At 37.0% G+C, this 10,136-nt stretch overlaps 1 long non-coding RNA gene across 2 annotated transcripts; it reads left to right on the top strand.

Annotated features, from left to right (window-relative positions):
• Window positions 1–2,136: 2,136 nt before the first annotated feature.
• On the top strand, window positions 2,137–9,675 carry LOC116782829. Of its 2 annotated transcripts, none has more exons than XR_004355369.1 (3): window positions 2,137–2,164; window positions 3,075–3,151; window positions 9,620–9,675. It is a non-coding gene; the product is annotated as an uncharacterized LOC116782829 (long non-coding RNA). The 2 variants fall into 2 exon arrangements; XR_004355370.1 differs by having other exon boundaries at window positions 9,625–9,674.
• Window positions 9,676–10,136: the final 461 nt, after the last annotated feature.

The raw sequence follows: 10,136 nt of genomic DNA, 5'->3' as shown, positions 1-10,136 counted from the left end.
GCCCATTGGGTAATTCTGCAAAAGCAGAGTATGGTCAGGACAGAAGCAACCAAACAAAGTTTGCCAGATGTAGACTGTCAAAGGCTAAAGTGGAGTGAATTTCCACGAGAACTGAAAAAGACATCTTCAGTGTACCAGGTCTTCTGCCTCTCAAATTTGAAAGTCCTTCTCCAAACACCAGAGGTACTAGAGTGATACTTGCACTTTGGTGGAAGAAGCCCAGTTTCTCTGGCCTGTAAAATGGTTAAACTTTTGATTTCAAAACGTTCAGCCTAAGGCAAAGAACAATCATGGAACGTTGCAGCCCAACCCGTTAATGTTTGGCAAAGCCATAACCAGTTTATAACAGAGGCTTGTAATTAGAGAGGGTTGGAACATTCTCAACTAAATGAAATCTCATTGAAATACGCTGTTTCATCCAAGCCAAAAAACATTTCTGTTTCCACAAAGTTTTTTTGGGGGAAAGCTGAGAGAGAAAGCGTGCTCACACACTATATTCTGAAAATTAGGTCACTAGTTTGGGATGTAAGAGAATCAAGTTTAGGTCCTGACTCAGAGAGATCTGCAGTAAAGAACAGTGCTCTTGCACCAGGAAGTACAGAGTTTCCCAAATGCCATAGTAGCTCCCTGGCTAGGTTATCTAAAAAAACTGGCATATCATAAGAAACATGCTTTGAGTATGATGCTCAAGTGATTTTATATCTTCAAGCACCACACACAAAGTCATATTTTGAAACATTATAGTTTGACCTAAAAGGGAGCTGACCTCTTTCAGAATCATTCCTCAAAGGATGAGAAGACATCAACATCGTTAGAAATAATTCTCTTTGCATTTTTATGAACCCCTGTAGGTCAGAAGGCTAACCCTATGCAGGGATAGGTGAAATGCAGCCTAATTCTTTCCTGAAAACCATAGAACATGCACAACCATGAAGCTACATCTATAATCTGTGTTTAAAACTCCCAAAATTACAGTGGAAGTTATGAATCTACTATATACTTCCTATTTTTGTAGGGGAAAGTTGTCAGTGTCAAAAATGGAAATAGTCTCCCAAATCTTACCTTTTAATGCTTTCAGAGATCCTGCGAACAGCAGAACAAACTGTTCATTATATCTGAGGTGTACAAGCTTGCCTGTGGTTTATATGCCAAAAGTGAAGGAAAAATGGGAACTAGGGGTTTTTTCCTGAAACATTTTATTATTACCGATAAATCATTTCCACCACAACAAGTAAATACTTGTTTAATATTTAAGTTAACCTATCAAAAATAATTGCCTAAATTTAAATGATGGGCCATTCCACTTGTCCTCATGGGATGCAAATTAAAATGTTTGAGGTGAAAACCAGAGCAATGCTCAGATTCTAGAAAACAAATCATTAATTTAATATTCAGGTTAATAGACTTTCACACTTCCTGCTGACCTCAAAGCACATTTTATTTTGCCCGGTTTTTTAAGCTCATGCACGTTCACAAAATTAAAACTTAGTAAAGGGGAATTCAATTTCCTAAAAGTTCTGTGAAACAACAAACTTTCCAGAAAGAAAAAAAGAAGTTTGCAAATTTTAACATGCTGAATCAGGTTGCTATGGTTTCCCTTCCGTTACCAGCTGGCACTTCTCACAACCTGAGGACAATGGATACAAATGAAAGCGTGGTGTCAAGCTAATGACTTTTTGGATTTTGTAATAATTCAACTATCTCCAACTGTACCTTAATGCAGACATCCAAACAAGCATCCCTGCTGCTGGCATTTTTCTGACTTTCACATAATGTTTGTAATGTTGACTATGAATTTTAACACAGATTATTGCAATTCAACAAGTTTATTAATTTTAATATATTAATAAAATAAAAATATAAATGTGAATGCTTATATAGTAACTAGAAGAAATTTAAAGTTTATATAAGTGCTAAGGATCATACTTATGATTTCCACAATTCATAGAGCTCTCAGATGTTTCTGAACAAAATCTTAATTTACTGACTTAAATTTTCTACCAGACACTTCTAACTTTCTATCACAAAAGAGGTGAAAATTCCTTTCACATACTGAACACATGTACAAAAGAACATGTGTTATTTATTAACAGGAGCATTTTTTAAAGTCTATCCTGGCTTTTGAAAACAAAATGACCTCATACACAGGAAGGAGGTGTATATGGTATGTTGCTATTTCAGGGCTGTTTTGAAAATATTTAAAAAGGGGGTTAAAACTATTTTACATGCCAGTTTTAATGAATCTAATTTCCAGAAGAATTTGACCAGTCACAATGCTAAGCATAGTCTTTGAGAAAACACTAAGTCCCACTCATTTAAAACTCTTTATGGCATAGTGATGTTTCTAGTTTCAATACTTTATGAACTGCAGAAGTGTCAAAAGCTTTTTACAATTTGCATTGAACATTTTGAAGATCTATCTCAATTCTAATTGTCAAATGTCAATATTGTCTGGACCAAGATCAGGAAAATAACTCTTGCTACCTGATCTTAATCTTCCAGTCTATTCTGCCAAATGCTAAGAGGAGAATATAAGAGTAATTCACAGTAGTCACAAACACTCAAGACACTTCATATTCCACTGAAAAGTTACCTAAAGCAAGATATTTTATCACATTTTCCTGACATTAATGTCCTGCTCAGATCACCATCAGACTATTTCTGACTTGGCAATTTAAATTTTTTCCATTTTATTAGCCACTTCCTTCACCTAAATAGATGGCAATGTACCTGATCTATAGAGTAGTGTTATAAGTAAAAGCTGAACCCAGTAGAACCTTCCATTCTCCAAGATATTGTGGAAAGCATAAATGGAAGTGCTTGAGCGCAGTCATTGGGAGCTAGAGGGAAAAGAAGAAACATGCAGATAAAATTAAGGGCAAGTAAGAATGGAATTAGAAACACAGAATGGTCCAGAACAACTTCCTCTCCCTCTCTTTATCTTACATTCATTCAGCACACTACCGGTGGGGATGCTACTGTTGTCTCTTTAATTCCATTAAAGTCTCTCAACATTTTTCCCTCTCTGTCCCTCTTCTCTGAAGACTCTTTCTAATTGTTCTTACTCTATACAGAGGAGGTTTCTAAATGCCAGTCTGGCAGCTGAAGGTGGAAGGATTCCTCCTGGAATAACAGATGCACAAACAGCCAGGTAGATATTTATATCCAGAGACAAGCACACTCACATACACCAGTGCCTCTATATGTGCATGTCTGTGTGTGTATGTGTACATATGTGTATATATATCTACCCAGTAAAGAACACAAAGAAGGTCTCCCAGTTCAGGATATATCAGAGGCTTTGGGAATTGTCTGGGATTGCAGAAGGTTTCTTAAAACTATACCTGAGCACGTTTGTCTTAGCATTTACCATGGTATTGCAAGGCTCTTTAGAATTTGTCAGAGTAATGGAAGCTGATCCACAAGTTAAAATAAAAAGCACAAGGGCCGTGTACTATGCTATTAAAAACCCTAGCCTAATACTAACTGGTGTAAGTATTCATGCACACATGAGTCTGATTTGAATATGAGAAAGAAGAGTGTTTGATAGTGTGAAGAGCAGCTGTGTTCACTCAGAGGATAGTTCGTATTTGTCTCTACATACGTTGATGACAATAGATGTCTCCTCCTCTTCATGGTGGAACTCACAAAGGTGTCATGTCAAAAATTGTTAAACAAAATCTTACTGAATATCTTTGAAAATGCCCAGAGCTATGAAACAGCCCTTTTTGCTCTTCAGGCCATGAATTTTCAGTGAGCACACTTGACACTTTCCTCCACCTATTTCGTGGTAGGCAGGAAACCTTCCAAAGAAAAGAAAGGGTTTTCACAGATGAGCACAGGATCAGACTGGGGTCCATAATTACAATTAAAGTCAGATATAGAAGAAAATACAACGTGACACAGCAGCTGTTGTTTTTACTGCAAATGCCCCAGGCATTTGACATTGCCTATAAAAAAATCTATAACTAACTGCCATCATTACTATTAAAAGGTTTTAGTTTTCTATGATGAGCCAGCATTGAAAAATGCTTATTCTATGCAAACAAAAAATAAATTAACAAAACCCTGAAAATTGATTCCAAGAAAAATGGCAAATGTTTATATCAGCTCTTACTTTTCATTGCAAAAGGGCATAGTCACTACATTTTACACTTCCTCTCAGTTTTCCTTTACCCAGTTAATAACAGAAGCCTTTCTGCACTCATCTACGCTCACATTGCCTTTGTTTGACCATATTTTCTTAAAGCACCCTCTAGTACACAAAAGTCACTGGCTTCTAAAGACAGCTGTGCACTGTAGAGAAATTAGGGAATGTTTATCCAACAAGCTAGCCTAATGATGGAATTTCTATGCCTAAAATGTAAAATATTCTTTTAATTTAGTACAGCACTCCTTGCACAGTTGAAGGAAACATTCTCAGATAGATTTAAGACACAGAGGAAGTGTATCTTGGGGAAAGAGTACAGAAAATACAGAATAATGGTTTCTGTACACTGGTTTTAATTCTAGCAGGCCTGGCACTGCTAACACGAGATAGCCTGGGCCAGGGTGTAGGTCCATGTAGGCAGTGGAACTGTCGCACCAGCAAGGGCTCTGCACCCAGTCTCTCGGGGACTCAAAAAAGAACATAAAGACAACACCAGAACACTCTTTTTTTGTTCTTACCTTTTTTGTTTCTTCCTAAAATTAATAGATAAATTTACTATATTCTCATGCAGATTTTCGGTAGATTATCTCATTTTAACACCCCTGTCAAACTTTATTATTGCACCATGTCTTTGGCTGGATCTGATTTTCTAAAAAAAATTTTTTTCAGTTACACAAAGACACAAAAGTTTGACTGTCTATTTATTCATTTACCTTATATACATGTCATAAAGAACTACTTCATTTTCTCACAATAATCAAACAATAAATTTACCACTGAACAATAAAACTACCACTGAATTAATACAGATGTAATAAGAGATAAGATGTACAGATGTAATAAGAGATAAGAACTCAACATATGGTTGTAAATAAGGAGGTGGCCTCAAACTTTGCTGTCCAGTTTACAAAAAAACTAAAGGTAGGTGCATGTTTAAAGACAGGTGAATATGTTGAATGAAATACAAGCCATTATATTTCATTATTATAGTTCAGTTTTCTAACAAAATCTGTAATAAGAATAGTAACTGAGGATGAAGATTACAATAGAAGACAAACAAGACTCTTAAGCTTCAGTTAGCAGCTTTATTTTCTTCTTGCCAACTTAGTGACTGTTTTCAGGGAAAACCAACTGTCATGGACTAAATGAGACAAAGTAAAAAAAAAAAAATGGCGAAAAGTACCTTTTAAAATCGTATAAATGAGACTTTTTACTGGTATCATAGGTTGAAGTGAACAGAAATCAAGTGACGTGGCAACCCCCCATGGCAGAGGGTCAGGATGAGGAGAGCTTTAAGGCCCCTTACAACCCAAACAATTCTAAGATTCTATGACATCTTATTGATGGGAGAGCGTAGTTAAGAGATGTTAAACATTTCAAGTCTCTTTCTGGAATTCTTTAGATTTTCCTCTGATTAAATTCAAGTGATTTCTAAATAAAACATTTAAATGAGTTTAAAATCTTTATTACTCAGTATTATGATTCATTTCCATTCAGAATATAGTTGAATTAGTAAAATGTTATTAGATCACAAAGATATTATTTCACAGTTCAGAAGTTCTCATCCAAAGATACACAAGTTCTTGCAAATAATGAAACAAATAGGACATTTGCAAATAATTAGATATCAAAGTATAAACAACCGCTGAATGTGTCACGGTAGTGATTGGAGTGTAGGCTGTGCAAAGAAAGGGAATATAAAACACAGAGTGCAGATTAAAACCAAGAGTCTACTGGAAACATTCACTAAGATATTAATCAGTGTCATGAGAAAATTCCTCTTCTGACTAGTAACACTGAGATTGAACCCTGCATTATAGAAATGTTCTTCTATCTCCAGTCTGCAACTTACTGGAGTTTGAAGCACGTAAGCTGAGTTTCCTGTTGGTGTAAGCCCACAGATGGATTTTCTTCACCAATATTGACTTGCATTTATGGTTTTGGGAGATTCTGCAGAGGATTTCTGAAAAGAACCAACAAATGACCAGCATTCTCATCACACAGGAAATTCCATCATTGAAATACTGTGTCTTGATATGAAATCAGGATGAAGGCTCAAAGTATCCTTTTGGGTTTTTTTACACAAGAACACATGCCCAACTCTTTAAAAATGCTAGATGTTTGGAGCTCGCTTAGTGAAGGATGATAATAATTTGTGAGAAAATCTCACAGAAGAAAAAAAAAATCAATTTTCATATCCCACGTCTCCATTTTCCTTTTTGACTTCCCTGTAAAAGTCTATTTCCCTGAGAAGACCAGCCCAATTTAATACAAGAGAACGTTGACCTGAATCTGCCCAAACTACTAGAGGTAGATTTTGGTAGAATGTTTGCTATACTCCATCATCCTTTATTTTATTGATAACTAAAGAAAACTGATTACAGAATGCATGCCAACAGCCACAGGAGAGTTAAATATAGGTCTTTCTAAATACATAAATGACTATTTACTTCTCAGCCTAAATTATGCATTAACTCTGTAACTACCAATATTGCTTCCGTGGGAGTTAGTGAGATTTATTTTCATTTAAGCAAGGGTTGACCAAAGAATCTATAAAATACTTCATTAGTTATGATTTACAGTTGTACTGTGCTTCTAAGATGGACTTTTTCTTTGCACATCTCACCTGAAATATTCTTTAAAATTCTCTCAACTCTCAGTTTAACTTTTAAATCTGCATGTACCTCGCATACAAATCTAAAAATGTAAATAACCTTTTTTTGGATACAGTGTTTTGAATAGTTTGCACTACCAGAATTTCATTAGTTTAAGTTATAGGGCTTTGTACTACAAAATTAATTTTGTGGTAAATCAGTTGTGTTAGGCATAGATTTACAGTACTTGATATTTTTCCATTTATTTGAAAAAGTCTTGTCTCATAGGAGCGTAACTGTTTCATATATTAATTTCATTTCTTTCCTTCCTAGCTTTGATGAGTTTAACAATTCTCTAGATCCTTGTAGAAACTGTTATTTTTAACAGAATATGTATTTTGGGAATAAAAAACATAGCACAAAAAGACCACAAAAATAATCTGATTTCTAGTATTAAAAACCTTCCTACTTAAACCTAATCCCCAATAAGAACCATTAGGATTTTTATAAAAATCCTATTACCATAGAAGGGAATATCCCATTTAATTTTTGTAGGGTCAGATGTATGCTCATTGCATTTGTCTGCTTTTCAAAATTAATTAAGGTCTTAAACACTCTTTGTGAAAACACTGAAGGTGAAAGGCAAAATGAGAAGTTATCCTTATGCATCACTCATCTCTGCTATGATGTGCAGAGGGGTTTGGAGAGAGGTGATGTATTTTGTATTTTTCTAGCTTATTTGCTTTCAACTTAAAACATGTTCTTTTGGTCTTAAAATTTTATCCTGACTCATTCTCTAGTAAGTGGTATTAATCATAGAATCATAGAATGGTTTGGGTTGGAAGAGACCTTAGAGGCCACCTTACATCGAAACACTCCTGCCATGCTCAGAGCTCTATCTAACCTGGCCTTGGACACTTCCAGGGATCCAGGAGCAGCCACAGCTTCTCTGGGTAATCTGTGCCAGGGCATCGCCACCCTCACAGTAAAGACTTTCTTCCTAATATCTAATCTTAACCTACTCTCTTCCAGTTTGAACCTATTCCTCCTTGTCCTATCACTACAGTTCCTGATCAAGAGCTCCTCTCCAGCTTCCCTGTAGGCCCCTTCACAGTCTGGAAGGTGATAAAGGGTCTCCATGCAACCTTCTCTTCTCCAGGCTGAACAACCCCAACTTTCTCAGCCTGTCTTCATAGAGGAGATGCTCTAGTCTGCTTAGCAACTTCATGACGTTAAAGAGTCATAAGGTGGCTACAGTGTCCCAGAGGACAGGACAACATTGTCAGCATGGAGGGACCATTTCTGCCTTGTACAGAGCAGCTGAGTATGAGGAGATATTTTCTAAGATGTCTCCTTCTTGCAATGCTGCTCCAGAGGAAGCAGAAAACCATATGTGTGGCAAGTCAGGAGGCAAACTCCCTGTAAACAATCCCTAGTGTGAACAACCATTTCAGTGTGCCCTTTTGAATCATGGACTTCTGTGCACAGGAACTGACTCTTACCTGATATCCACAAACAGCCCAACACAGAAGGACTCTAATCTTGCTTGGGGTCTCCAGGTAAAGACCTACTGCCAACAATAGCTGATTATTAATCTTTCCTAGCATTATTTTGAATGCCTATGAGAATATAGAGTTTGGACTTTCCTCTCATATGCTTAAATAATTCAAAACATAAGTGCCTACTCTTGTTTCTTGAAAATGCCATCTGTTCCTCATGAATTCACTAAGTTGCACATATGACATTTGCTATGCCTGGATCCTTTCCTTTGAAACACGTACTAACTAAACAGGAGCTTTATTCTGAAACTACACAGAAGTTTTGTTCACTAACAGAGTAACAATGACAGGTCTGCATTGGGCAAGATTTGAACTCAGAGTCTGGACAAAATCTCCAGACCGAGGTTTTTAACTGGAAATGTTCACCTAAATAGAAAAAGAGGAGTATGAAGATACTGTCCTGACACATCACAACCAGTTCATCCAAGAATAAGGTAAAGCTGCTTTCAGTCCTCATTGTCCACAGCATTCTTTATACATTACTCCTGTTATCAAGTTTTTTAAGCCAAAGAAAATAAAATATGTAGGCACAAAACACAGCTCTTCCTCCTCCCCAAAAAACATGTGCTTTGATCCTGTAACTGAGAAGTCATACATGGCTTATTCAGAACACAGCAAGGCTGTAATCATAAGCAGAGAGACAAAAGGGCCTGCCACCAAGGCAGAAACAAATTTCTTGCTCTCTTATCATATAGTCCAGGGTGGTCTGCTGTTGTTAGCTTAAGGATCCTTGGAATTCAAAGCCACCCCTGTGGGCAGCAACAGCAATGCCTGCTGTGCCCACACTTACCCTCTGGCCCACATAATCAGGGGTCATGGGCTGCCCCAAGGGTCAATGTCAGGATGACAGCTCCTGTCTGGCAGAGACATGCTGACATTGCTGATGCTCCAAGGGGCCAAGGGGTTTGGGGAAACACACCCTTCCACCCACAGCTGGAAGGAGCTTTTTCTATCACAGTAGCACGGGGCTGCAGCAAATGTGTGCAAAAGTGCGCAACTTTTGGGACAGCACAGAAACTTATTTAGAGTAAGGTTTTCTGCAAAATTATTAGGATCATTCCCTGCTAGGAACTGACATTCCTGAGAAGACTTTGATCCTCTTACATTGAAACACAAAGAAGGATCCAATTTAGTCAAAAGATATTTACATGATCCCTGTTTCAGAAGAGGTGTCAGTTTGCAAAGGCAAGCACTTCATCAGGAGTCTAAGTCAAAAAGACTCTTCTAAGTTTTGCAAAGGGAAACAGGCCCAGCTGATTGAATGAAGCTCTTCTTTCCTGTTTCTCTTCTCCATTTCTAACACCAAAAAAATGGAGCTCAGTGCTCTGAAGGCTTCCTTGGCTGAATGCTAGCCTGGTGTCCCTGCCATCACTCCTACCAACGTTGCCAAAGGCGAGAACTTTTGTGTTTGATACTTGCACTAGAAATCTGCAATTTATTTTTCTCTTGTGCCCACATAACTGTTTTCATTTTTAAAAAAAAAAAGCAATAGACTATTTGAAGATAATTTTGTTAATTCATATTTCACCACAAGACACTAGCATAAACATACTGATTATAAAAACATTTTTCTTTTCTTTCTTATGCATTTCTGCTGGCTGTACCTGGCTGTCTCGTGGTCTACTCCCTAATTCTGTGTACCAGCAAGTGCTTCTACACTACTCTTCTGTCAACACTGTATGCTTCTCACACTGACTCCTTTCCATGGGAAACTTGAAAAATTAGTCAGAAAACAAAAAATAAACATCATCATTTATATTCTTCGTGTTCTTTCAATAAACGTAGCCAAGTAACCAAGTCTCTTCTCTTATTCCACCCTTTCCCTCTTTTGAT

This window comes from Chiroxiphia lanceolata, chromosome 2, assembly GCF_009829145.1.
Source record: "Chiroxiphia lanceolata isolate bChiLan1 chromosome 2, bChiLan1.pri, whole genome shotgun sequence".
NCBI classification, from domain to species: domain Eukaryota; kingdom Metazoa; phylum Chordata; class Aves; order Passeriformes; family Pipridae; genus Chiroxiphia; species Chiroxiphia lanceolata.
This window is presented reverse-complemented; position numbering and strand designations above follow the sequence as displayed.